Source organism: Apis dorsata, unplaced genomic scaffold (genome assembly GCF_000469605.1).
Source record: "Apis dorsata unplaced genomic scaffold, Apis dorsata 1.3 scaffold_99, whole genome shotgun sequence".
NCBI lineage: Eukaryota > Metazoa > Arthropoda > Insecta > Hymenoptera > Apidae > Apis > Apis dorsata.
This window is the reverse complement of record NW_006263397.1, coordinates 882,170-893,381: the sequence shown is the minus strand read 5'-3', so window position 1 is coordinate 893,381 and position 11,212 is coordinate 882,170. Positions and strand designations below refer to the sequence as shown.

Below are 11,212 nucleotides of genomic sequence, written 5' to 3'. Positions count from 1 at the left end.
AGTTAATAATTCTTCTTCTATCGATTGTTCGTTTCGTTATGAAATTTTACTCGTGATGATGCTTCCTCGAATTCTCGTTTCTTATTCTGCTCATCATTGACTTCCGGTTGCAGTTAAATTTTCATGGTGTCATAATCCGGGACAATCGATAACAATTTGCTTGATCGTCGAAAGATTTTACGCGACTAAGTTAAGATTTAGACATTGTTCTCTGTAATTTAACTGAGAGCCGAAAGATGATGATGTTTCTTAACAATTTTACGATCCACCATAGTGACACTCTGAAATTGTTTTCATATTTAGCCTCTTCCTTTTAAACGAAGATGAGATAAACAAAGTTTCTCTCTCATCTTATCTTCTGCATCTTCGAATCCTCCTGAAAGAAAAGTCGTTTATTAGCACCATATTTAATGCACAAGTAATTAATAATTGTTAATAATTATTTATCTGATTTTTTAATTACAATATGATGTTAATAACCTACTCACGTGTCAACGATCTTAATAATCTTAATATCCATGAAAATCTCTCGCATCTATCTGTAAATCAAACATCTTAAAAAATATTTTAAGAAATTAATAATTCTAATCTCACACGTTCTATCGTTCCTCACCTTCGATCGAATCCTGCATCCCAAATCGAATGTCGCAATGACGTGTTCTCCGGGTATCACGTCCTCCCAAAATGGCCGTCGAATCTTTGAATCCATACCGATCGGAAATTAGATGGAACTAGGAGTGCCTCTTTCACGAGTCGTGGGAAGATTTCCTCCTTCTAACTGTACAACACCCTTCTTCGTCCGTGGAAAAAAACGGTGTAACACGGATCAGCCGGATCAGAAACTGGTATTCCGAGATCAATATTCATTCGAACTTCTTACCCTCGGTCATTACGATTTGTTTCCTCGCTCCCACTTATTTTCCGCGTTCCTCCTCCCCCTCCTCCTCCTCCTTTTCCTTCTCCTCCTTCTCGTCCATCTTCTTACCAGACGACATTCTTCGATTCGATCCATCGCTTACGATCCGATCCGTGGAACCGTCCACGTTGGATCCAATGAATAAATGCAGATGGATGCAGAGGATCGTTGTTTAGCTTTTCCTGTAACATTAGAGATACGTATGTTGTACGTTGGAGACGTAAAAAAAAAAAAAAGGATGCGATTATATCGTTTGAATTATTAATTATCTTGTACATCCCGTAACTCGTTCAGGAAGATTTCTTGGTATATCATGGATCGTGGAAATAATAAATTTTAAACGATGAATATCGGAGCACGAAACATAAAATTATGAAAATAATTTTATATTAATATTAAATCATTGAATTCTATTTTATCCTTTCTCTCTTGTGCAAATATTATTTCACAAGATGTTATTATTGGAGAAAGTAGTTTCGAATTCTCGAAATGAGCACAATGATTTGTTAATGTAAATTGTCGATGGAAGAATCGAGTCAGAGGGAGGGACAAAGGAATTTTGGGAGGATGGTAATTAAATCTAAGGTAAATCGATTCTCGTAGCAAATCGATGTCCCTCGATAACAACAATGAACGACGGCTAATTGATTTACAAGTCGGTGCTCCACATTCTGCTTTATTATACCTGCACGCCTGCTCAATTGACCGTGACGAAATATTTTCCCTTAATTGAATAATCAACGGTTAATCAAACGGTCGGCTCGATTAAGATAACGATCGGCCGGCCCACTTAGCGCGGCAAACGGGCCGAATAGCAAGTAATTATTCACACAGCCATCTGAATAATTGCCGGGGAAAATTAACCGAGCACGGACCAGTTGCCTCTCATGGCTTTATTAATAACGACACGTTTTCGACGCGAACTCTTTCCTCCCCTCTCCCCTCAATGGATTGGAACGATGGCCAATTTACTCGCGCATTATATCGTGTTTTCACTTTGACTTGTTTTTACTTTTACTAATTTTTTTTTTCAAAACTTTCCCTCGAGCGTTGAAGAGAATTCGAATTTAAGGAATCGAATTTGATGATCGCCTTTGATTTTCAAAAGAATATAAATTAAATATTTGTTAATATCGTTCTCAGGAATTGGAAATATTCGAAAGATTTGAAAATTCCCTCCAAAGAAAATTTTAAATCATCCCCTATTTTTAAAATATTTTCTATTATTATATTAGCTCTGGAATCCATTTTTTAGAAATAATCAGAAACGTCCCTCTTTAATTATCAATTTAGAAAAGCGAACAGACCTTCGTTTCGCCGATGATTTTTTTTTTTTTTTAATAGAATGAAACGTGATAGTTCGTAAAGAGAGGAGGGGAGAGGGGGGGGAAATGAGTAGGAAAACGAGGTAGGTAGCGGTGGAGGAGGAGGAGGAGGATCGAGGCGGAATATTAACCAATTCTGTTCGATTAAAACAACAAAGTCGGGAGAACGGCAAGAAGTCTGGGACCGTCTCGACAGACTTGTTCACGTGGAGGGAACTCGTGCTTGCTTCGTCACCCTCGAAGCCACAATTTCTTCACACTAATTACCGATCCGTCCCGCCCACCTGACAAGCGAGAATGTGTGAAAGACACGGAGAACCCGACCCATCCACGAACAAGCTCTCCTCGATCGAGCAACAATATTGTTCGTCGATTAATTCCATAATTCTCCACGTATTCGAAAATGGAAGAATTTTTTCGAATAATTAAATGGCAATTAAACGGAACTGAAACGAAAATTTTTAAGTATCGGAGATGGAACCTTCTCAAAAGAATATTTCGATTGGCACAAATGTTGATTTGAGAAAAAAGTGATAAAAGATTTAAATTAAGATTAAAAATCACTCTCTTCTTTTCTCCATCTGATAAACGAAAATTAATATTAATTTTGCAAGAAACAAAATTAATTTAGAATTTAATTTGATAGCGTTTTAATTTCTCGAGAGTCGAATTCCGACCTCGATTCGAGAATGGGGGGGCTCGAGATAGGATCGAGATAGAGTGATCGATTTACGTGAATAATGAGACGGGGAATGAAGCCACACCCCCCCTCCGATAAATTTAACGCGTTACGGAACCGCGACCGATGCTCTCTCGCCGTGGAACAGGAGTGTTCCACGTCGTTAGACGCCGAGGTTACGTCCTGGGCCCCGTACAGACCCATGGTGGTCCCCCTCGACCAGGTGGCCGGCCCCCACCGATGCCAACTAATTAAATCATGAAAAAGGCGGTGAACGTGCGTCCTACAGTTTTTACGAAATTAATAAACCGGAACCACCAGTGGTTCTCAAGGTCTCCTCTCGTTACCACGCAAGGAGGAGACTGTAACGAGGATGTAATATTGATTTAATAGAGATATTAAAAAATATTACTTATATATATATATATGTATCTTTCTCTTTCTCTTCTCGAAAAAAGGAAAGAGAATAATTAGTGAAAAGAATTAATACTACTTTCGATATTAAAAGTTATTTTCTATCGAGGGTATCAAAGCGAGGATAGTTTTTTTCAGGGAGTTGTATCGGATCGGAGGATATAAATTAGCCGGATGGGAGGTTGATTTTAAACATTGTTAGAGGCGTGATAAATATGTTTAACACCTACTTTTGAATTATCTCGGCATGACGAGGTACGAAATACGATTCTTCGTGGCAAAAAAGCATCGATTTCTTCCTCCATCCGATCGTTTGCATCCGCAAACGGGGAGAACACCCTTTTTGCCCGTATCTCTTCTTCTTCTCTCGCGCCGCGACCAATCGATAAAGAATTAATCCGAGGTGACCATGCTTCCCCTCGGTTTCTTGCACGGAACCATCCGCTTTTGGACCATCCTCGGATAACTTGGCTAGATCATTGGAATCTCGATCTCCTCCTCATCTACCTGTAACGATCGACGGTCGATTAATTTTTCACCAATTACTTTTTTCCTTTTTTCAAATATTGTTTTCAAGAGAAAGTAGTTAACGAGACAGAGAGACACTCTCTTCATCCGGGAAAAATAATTTACTTAAAAAAAATTTAAACCACGAAACACCAAATCGAGCACCAAAAAACCCGTAACACGAGCGTTTCTCCAAAAAACATTCTCCATCCAACGACATCCCCCGCATCCCGAGCGGAAAGGAAGGGAAAGATGATCGGCGAGGGTTGAAACGAGTTTATCCTCCGCCATCCACGAGTTGTCGAACGCGCGATGGGAATAAAATGTGAAACTGTAAATTGTGCGTGGGAAAAATCGGTCCCTGGACGGTCGTGGCGGTCGACCATGCTTCGTGGAAAAGGTGGAACCCATCCCCCACACCCCATCGTCCCTACCCATCGCGAGGGTTGATCCTTCAGGAGGGAAGGCCGGTCGGGGAAAAGAGGGAGGGAAAGGGGGATTCGTGGACGATTTAAATGCGCGTTCGAGCGATCGAGCAACGTTCGAGGAAGAAGGGAAGGGGGGTGGGATGGAGCACAGCCTCGAAGGAGCTGGAAATTTGTTACGTTGTTGTCGAACGATCACTCCCCAGCGAATATGAAGAAAGATTTCTTCTTTGGTTCGAGGAGGGGGAGGAGAGAAGGGGAGGGTGGATGGCGGTTCCTCTCTTGACAGAAGGAAGGTCGCTGAGGGTTGGTCGGCCGTTTCCAGTGGAAGAGGAAGGGAGGGGATGGTGAACACGGTGCCAGGAATATAAAGCGAGGGATGAAAGAGACGGCGGTCACATATGCGACTCGTAAAAGCTCCTCTGAAAAGCTGCATCCTTCCCTCCACCGTGCCCCTGGAACTCGGCCTCCCTTACATTTCAACGATGGTACTGGGATATCGCGACAACGATATGTTTCTATGTCGAGAGAATCTGGAGAAATTCCCTTTTCTTTCTTTTCTTTTCTTTTTTTTTTTTTCTTCATTATTGAATTTATATATATATGTGCAAAGATGAAGCTTTTCTTTTTTTCTCTCAATCCGATCTAGATCCACTTTTGAAATGATATAATTCGAAATATTTCATAGTTATTATATCGTGTAATAACTATGAAATAATTATTCAAGTATTACAGTGGAATAAATAATTAAATAAATGATTAAATAACAATTAACATTACCATCCATTTCACGACGAATATTCCTCCGTTGACTTTCATGAAATTTTCTAAAATACAAAAATACGTTTACTTTTATTTTATTTCTTATCTTATCGCGTGTAATCAAACGCTTATTACGATTTTCCAATTTCTTTCTTTTTCTCTTTTCTTTTCTTATCGATACACAATCATAATCGAGGTGCACGTTAGCACGGTTGAAGGAGAAAAGAAGCAGAATCCGCGGCGACATCGGACGTTTCTATGGAAACGTACAAAAGGCACGTTCAACCCCGGGGTGGGAGGGGAGGGGAGGATCTAGCGATATCGGCGAATATTAAGAAATAGCTCTCGACCGGCATTTCCGTACATTTGCGGGCAGAGAACGAGCCATTCGTCCGCCGGCCAGAACGAGGTGCTGTCTATGCATGGCACGCCGGCACCCACCCATCCAACCGCCCCATAAATAATATCTCTTCCCTCTTCCCTCCTCGCTCCCTCACACTCACTTCGTCCCCTCTCGCGCCGTCTCGCGAGCTCTCGAACATTTCATCTTTTTCCATACGTGCCCCATTCCACTAAGAACACATAATTCCAAGCTAAGGCTGTGGAAAATAGGGACGAGAGAGATCTTAATGTCTTAATTTTCGATCGAGTAAGTGTGTCAATAATTTATTGCAATTTAAACATTTTTAATTATTTCGATAGACGATTCGTTGTTAACGTTAACAAATGTTACTTTCATTCCGTAATTTCGGAACGATATTATGGTGTACCATTCGTCGAAGTATAATTAACAAGTCTAGGTATTAGATACACGGATCAAGCCGTGCAAAATTTGTTTAATCGGGTGTGCATCGCGAAAACAATGGGAGGAAACAGTTAACGATCTTGCCGGTTGAATCGGGTAAAGATTGTTCGAAAAAAAAAGAAAGAAAAGAAAGAAAAGGAAGGAAGGATCTCGCGTGATATATCATCGAACCGACGAATTTATCATCGAACCGCGACAAGCCGCGCTTGTTTTTTCGGGACAGACAATTCCTTGCGGAATTGTCGGCCGCTTAATCGTCCATTTCCACCTGTCAGTCCGCGCCGATGGACTCACAAAGAAGGGGGCCTCTCCTATCCCAAAAAAGAGAAAGCCGCAAGAAGACGCGCAGACAGAAAAAGAAATTCGAGAAATCCGAGGCGGATTACTACTCGGAGGCGCATACTACCGGCGCGGCAAATAAAAATCCGCTCGAATGGACGAACGCGGAAAAACAAGAGAGCAAGAGAGAGAGAGAGAGACGTTGCTCGTCACAGAGGCGGGGAATTACCGGAAGATGTTCCTCGATGTTGCTCGTGGATGAGGGTGAGGCTGACAATAAGAGTTCCAAGAGTCATTGCACCCTGCATACACGCAATCGTGTTTCAGACTAATAGAACAATCCGCGAAGCGTAGTTTGCCATTATTTTCGAAAAATAATATAATTTCTTCTCAAAATTTTCTCTCTCGATACTTCTTAACTTACCAACAACAGACTCAACTTAAATAGAATTCAATATTGCAAATTGGCCAAAAAAGAAAAGAAAAATAAGAACATATTTACTTTACAAATTAAAGCAAAGATCGATATATTTTTTTAGCAGAAAAAATTAGAAACATCGAATTCTAGAGCGAATTCTAACGGAATTAATCGTACAAGCGAAACAACTCTGCGAGAGAAGGAAAGGGGGGAGAGGAAAAAATCTGAAGGAGGGTGAAGAAATTCGAACATGGTCGATTGTCTGGAAGGGGTGGTTACGCTCCCGCGAGGCGCGACAGGGCGCCTTTTCCCTCGCAGCGACTAAACGTCGACGTTTCTCTCCGCCATTATTTCTTTTCCTTTCTTCTCTTTTCTTTTCCCCCTCCTATTCCGTTTCCACGCTCCCCCTCCCCCGTGGAAATCCCTCGCGGCGCTCACTCAATCATACGCTATTTGTGTCGTACGCGGCACAAGAGTAACCCGTGGCAAGAAAAGCGACCGTCCACGGGCCAAGAAACGCTCACCCCCTTCCTGTTCCTCCTGTCACTCTTCCCCCCTCCCCTCCCCTAATCGCTGTTTTGCCGAGACTCACGTCGCAAATCTTGCCACCCATTTTCCGATTTTTCCCTCGCGTAACGCGATTCCGATCCCAACCCGATTCCGGTTAAATATTTACTGTCCGCTTGGCCTGATTAATGATACGTTTCTTGCATTCTGCGCTCTTAATGTTGGAAAACGTGAGCAAGAGAGAAGGATTGTATAATTTTCTCGTCGTCGTTTATATATATATATTCTGCTCTTTCTATTTTTATTTTATTTTTATTATAAATCGGCGAACATAAATCTTTGCTTCACAAGCTGGATGAAGTGTCTCGTATCAAATCTTCTAAAGAAGTTGTAACGAAGAAATTCTATTCCAAGTAAAAAGTAACTATTCTATTTCACTACTATTCTTATCCCTTTGATATCGTAATCTGATTACAAGGATCAAACGTTGCGTTGAATATCGAAATCGATTTCGAAGAGATCCGTTTCGAAAACAAGAGTGCATAAAGCTTGGAAACGAGGGTATTATTTCTACGTAATTTTAAGTAAATGTCACCCAAGGGAACTGATGCGTTCGTACGTCGCGCGATTCGCTTTTTGTTATCCCCGGCTGTTCAGGGGGTAAACGAAATCATCGAACGAGGGGGGAGGGGATCTTTCGATCAACCTCCTCTCCTTCCCCTAATCTCGCCCCATCCTCGTCGATCTCGGTCTCCATTCGAGTAGGAAACGAAGGCACGAAGGTTTATCCGACTGGCGTTTCCGGCGGCGTATATCGGCCTCTTATATCGTATCGATATGACGGGCCTGAGGGTCGGTCGAAGTAAAATCATTAGTAATGCGATTGTGCCGCCCTCCGGCCACCATTTCCCCCTGCTCCTTGAACAAACGTTTCCAACTGTGTTATATGCGGGTTTTTGCAAAATTCGAGGGGGAAGAATCTCGAACGGAGTTGGAAAAAGACTTTACCTCGTGACGATATGTAAATTCTACTATTGTAGTGGACACTTGTTTTGAGAACAATTGCATTTTTGGACTCTTACATATATATGTTTACATATATACATATATATAAATTTTATTTCGTATAAAAATGGAATTCTGGAATGGTGAACGTGATATTTTAGAGGTGTGTGATATTAGAATATTAGACGAATGTAAAATTATTATTGAATTAAATTTTTGTAGTTTGAGAGTAAATAAAATGTGGAGAATTTTTATCATACGAATGTGTGTATTTATGATTGGATTAAACAATTTTTGGAAATTAGTCAACTTTCCAATTTTCGTTTATTATTATATCAAATTATATAAAAAGTTCTGAATAAAAGTTCATCCATATTTTATACCCTCGCCATTATTTTTGCAGTTGTACAATTATACAATTTATAAGGACCCATTTATAAATCCTGCCGTAAAATTAAGGGAAGAGAACGAAATTATTTGACGATACGTAAAGATATTTATGGTTGTTATGTAAAAATAAAATAATTTCTCTTTATCGTTGTGCGGAGACGGTCATTATATAGTCCCTGAAGCGTAAAATTCATTTCTACTTACAATTAGTTTCAACATCCGATTATCGTAGGTATGCTCGCGTGTTAATACACCGTCTGATGATTTAATTCCATCGTGATATCCCATCATTTTTCGTATCATAGAGGAAAAAAAAAATACACCTTAAATGTTTTCCTGAAATCAAAACCAAAAAAAAAAAAGAAAAGAGAAAAAAACACGATCGAAATAATTCGATCAACGAATCATCACCTCTCTTGCTAATACACGCGAGAAAGGAGGGGCGTTAATTCTCGTTAATTCCCGATTAAGCAACGTAAATTTCGTTTTATTTCAAAGGGACACTTTGTGCCGATCGACAGGGGTGGAAAAAAATTTAAAGCCTCGGAGACGTAAAGAGAAAAAAAAGAAACTTTTCCCTTCGATTCCAATATTTATCGTCGCTCGTTACGATCGCTGTAATCGACATGCAATTAGCTCGGAATTAATAACCGGTCGAACGGTGGTAATAGCCACGTTGCCGATCTGAACGAGTTCTATGCGCGCCTTGATGGATTTGGGATATGAGTGGCAACCGAAGGAAGCATCAATATCTCCCCTGTTGTTGTTCCTTCCTTCCTTCCTTTCTTTTTAAGAAATTATTTAAGCAACATTGTAAAGTTGAACTTGATGTATTCGAAAGGAAAAGGAAAAAATATGTACGTACGAAACCAGGTTAATAAAGACTATATGAAAATCGATCCGCGGGTCCATCGAGAACAAACAAGAAAACGCTGGAAAGGAAAGGAGCCCGGTTCTCGTACCGAAATGTTTCGTGCTCGAAATAAGAGGGATAGGATAAGAAACGCGACGTCCATCCGATATTTCGCGAGATATAATATTGATACACGTACACGCGTGTCCTCCCTGGTCACATACATACGTACGTATGTGGGAAGAGACAGAGGGGGAGAGGGGGTGGTCTATCCATAGATACGTGAACGACGCAGATATAATACAGGTACGTTATATGGAAGCCAGGATTCTGGCGTGGACGTCTGCCTCGCGATAAGATACGACCGCAGAATCTCTCCGGTTTCGCAGAAAATTCGCGGACTCCCTTTATCGAATTTCCTGATAAAGTTCTTCTCTTCTTCGTTTCTTTTTTTCTCTCTCTCTCTCTCCCTCTCGTCTTCTTTCTTCCGCGTCTATGGCCCTCGTGACTGGAAACACGCGAAATCGGGTAATTAAATTCGATCGATTCGTTAATTGAACGAACGACTACCGATTTTTGAGTCTTAAAGTGATGTCTGAATCGATGGTGGTACGAAATTGAATGAAATAAAGGAATTATAAAGTTTGCTCGTTACAATTAGTAGATGATGAATAAGATTGTTGTAATTTCAACTTTTCCATTCATTGAATAATTAAAAGATAATGATTGATTTTAACAGCATAGATTCTATATTTATCGGTGTAGTAATTCAATGTTGTTTTTGTTGTGTTTTTTTAAATCTACCAAAGATATCTATATCTACCCTTCTTCCTTCCAAAATATACTTTCGAACCCCATAATCCCACTTTAAAAAATCGATTCCCCAAATACGTACATAGGGAAGTCAGAGGATCGGCGATGGGACAATGGATAGGCTCGATTACAGGCCATTTCAAACGACAAGAGATCGGCGACAAAGAGAGTGTACCACGGCCAAGGGGTTGTACATTCTTGGTCGGGCGTTCGCCCGCTGCGACGTCGAACAAAACAGCAATCAATAAAGACGAAGTTAGAAGATCCGTACGGCGGATTCCTTCAATCAAATTAGGGACATCAAAGTAGCCAGCAAAGCGAAGGAAGGAAAGAGGACAAGAGGACGGAAAGGTGGACGAGAGGAGCCTCGCTCCTGTGCCCCGGCATTCCACGAGGGGTGGAAGCTGGGAATTAGCCTCTATCTCCCAGAATCCGAACCCTCGAGACAAAGAACCACCCCTCCACCCACCCGTTCATACCCTTCGTCATCTTCCAGCATCCTCTCCCCTTCCTGGAACTTCTTCTCTTCGCTTCCTGGTGCTGGTCGGCTTTGTTAAGGAATCACCTTGGGCGTGGTCTTTCGCTCAAGGTCCTCGATAATTTGTCCCTGGTTCATCGAACCCTCCCTCGAATCTCTTTTTTTTTTTTTTTTGAAAGAGAAAAGATTTCGCGAGAAAAGTTCAAGATCAAGATCAAGAGTAAGGCAACAGTGTGCAATATATCAGGAACGAGTATTGTATAAATTTTAGGGATAACCTGTGAGCTATTTCGCGCGTGAGAAAGAAAATTTGGCAAAGGTTTATTTGAGAAAATAATGAAATGCATCGATCGTTTTTCTTTTCTTTTTTTTCTTTTTTTTTAATAGGAAAAATAAAAGAGAAGCGCAAGGGAATTTGTTTCGAAAGGGAAAAATCGAATATATTCGATTTTTAAGTTTACGAAAAGTTCGTAATTGAAGACGAGGTTGAATAGAGACGAAAGGGGTGAACAAAGATGGAAGGAATCCATCCACGATCTCGTTTCGAAGCAACGCTGTCCGATGCTATCTGGTAATTGCTCGGCGCGGAGTAATTAGAATGAAAAACTCTCGGTCTGTTTGATCTTCTTCCACACG

At 40.8% G+C, this 11,212-nt stretch overlaps 1 long non-coding RNA gene across 1 annotated transcript; it reads right to left on the bottom strand.

Annotated features, from left to right (window-relative positions):
• Positions 1-612: 612 nt before the first annotated feature.
• LOC102674382 lies at positions 613-3,859 on the bottom strand. Its single transcript, XR_421215.2, has 3 exons — positions 3,565-3,859; positions 881-1,098; positions 613-790 (listed from the first exon to the last, which is right to left on the bottom strand). It is a non-coding gene; the product is annotated as an uncharacterized LOC102674382 (long non-coding RNA).
• Between the last annotated feature and the right edge of the window lie 7,353 nt (positions 3,860-11,212).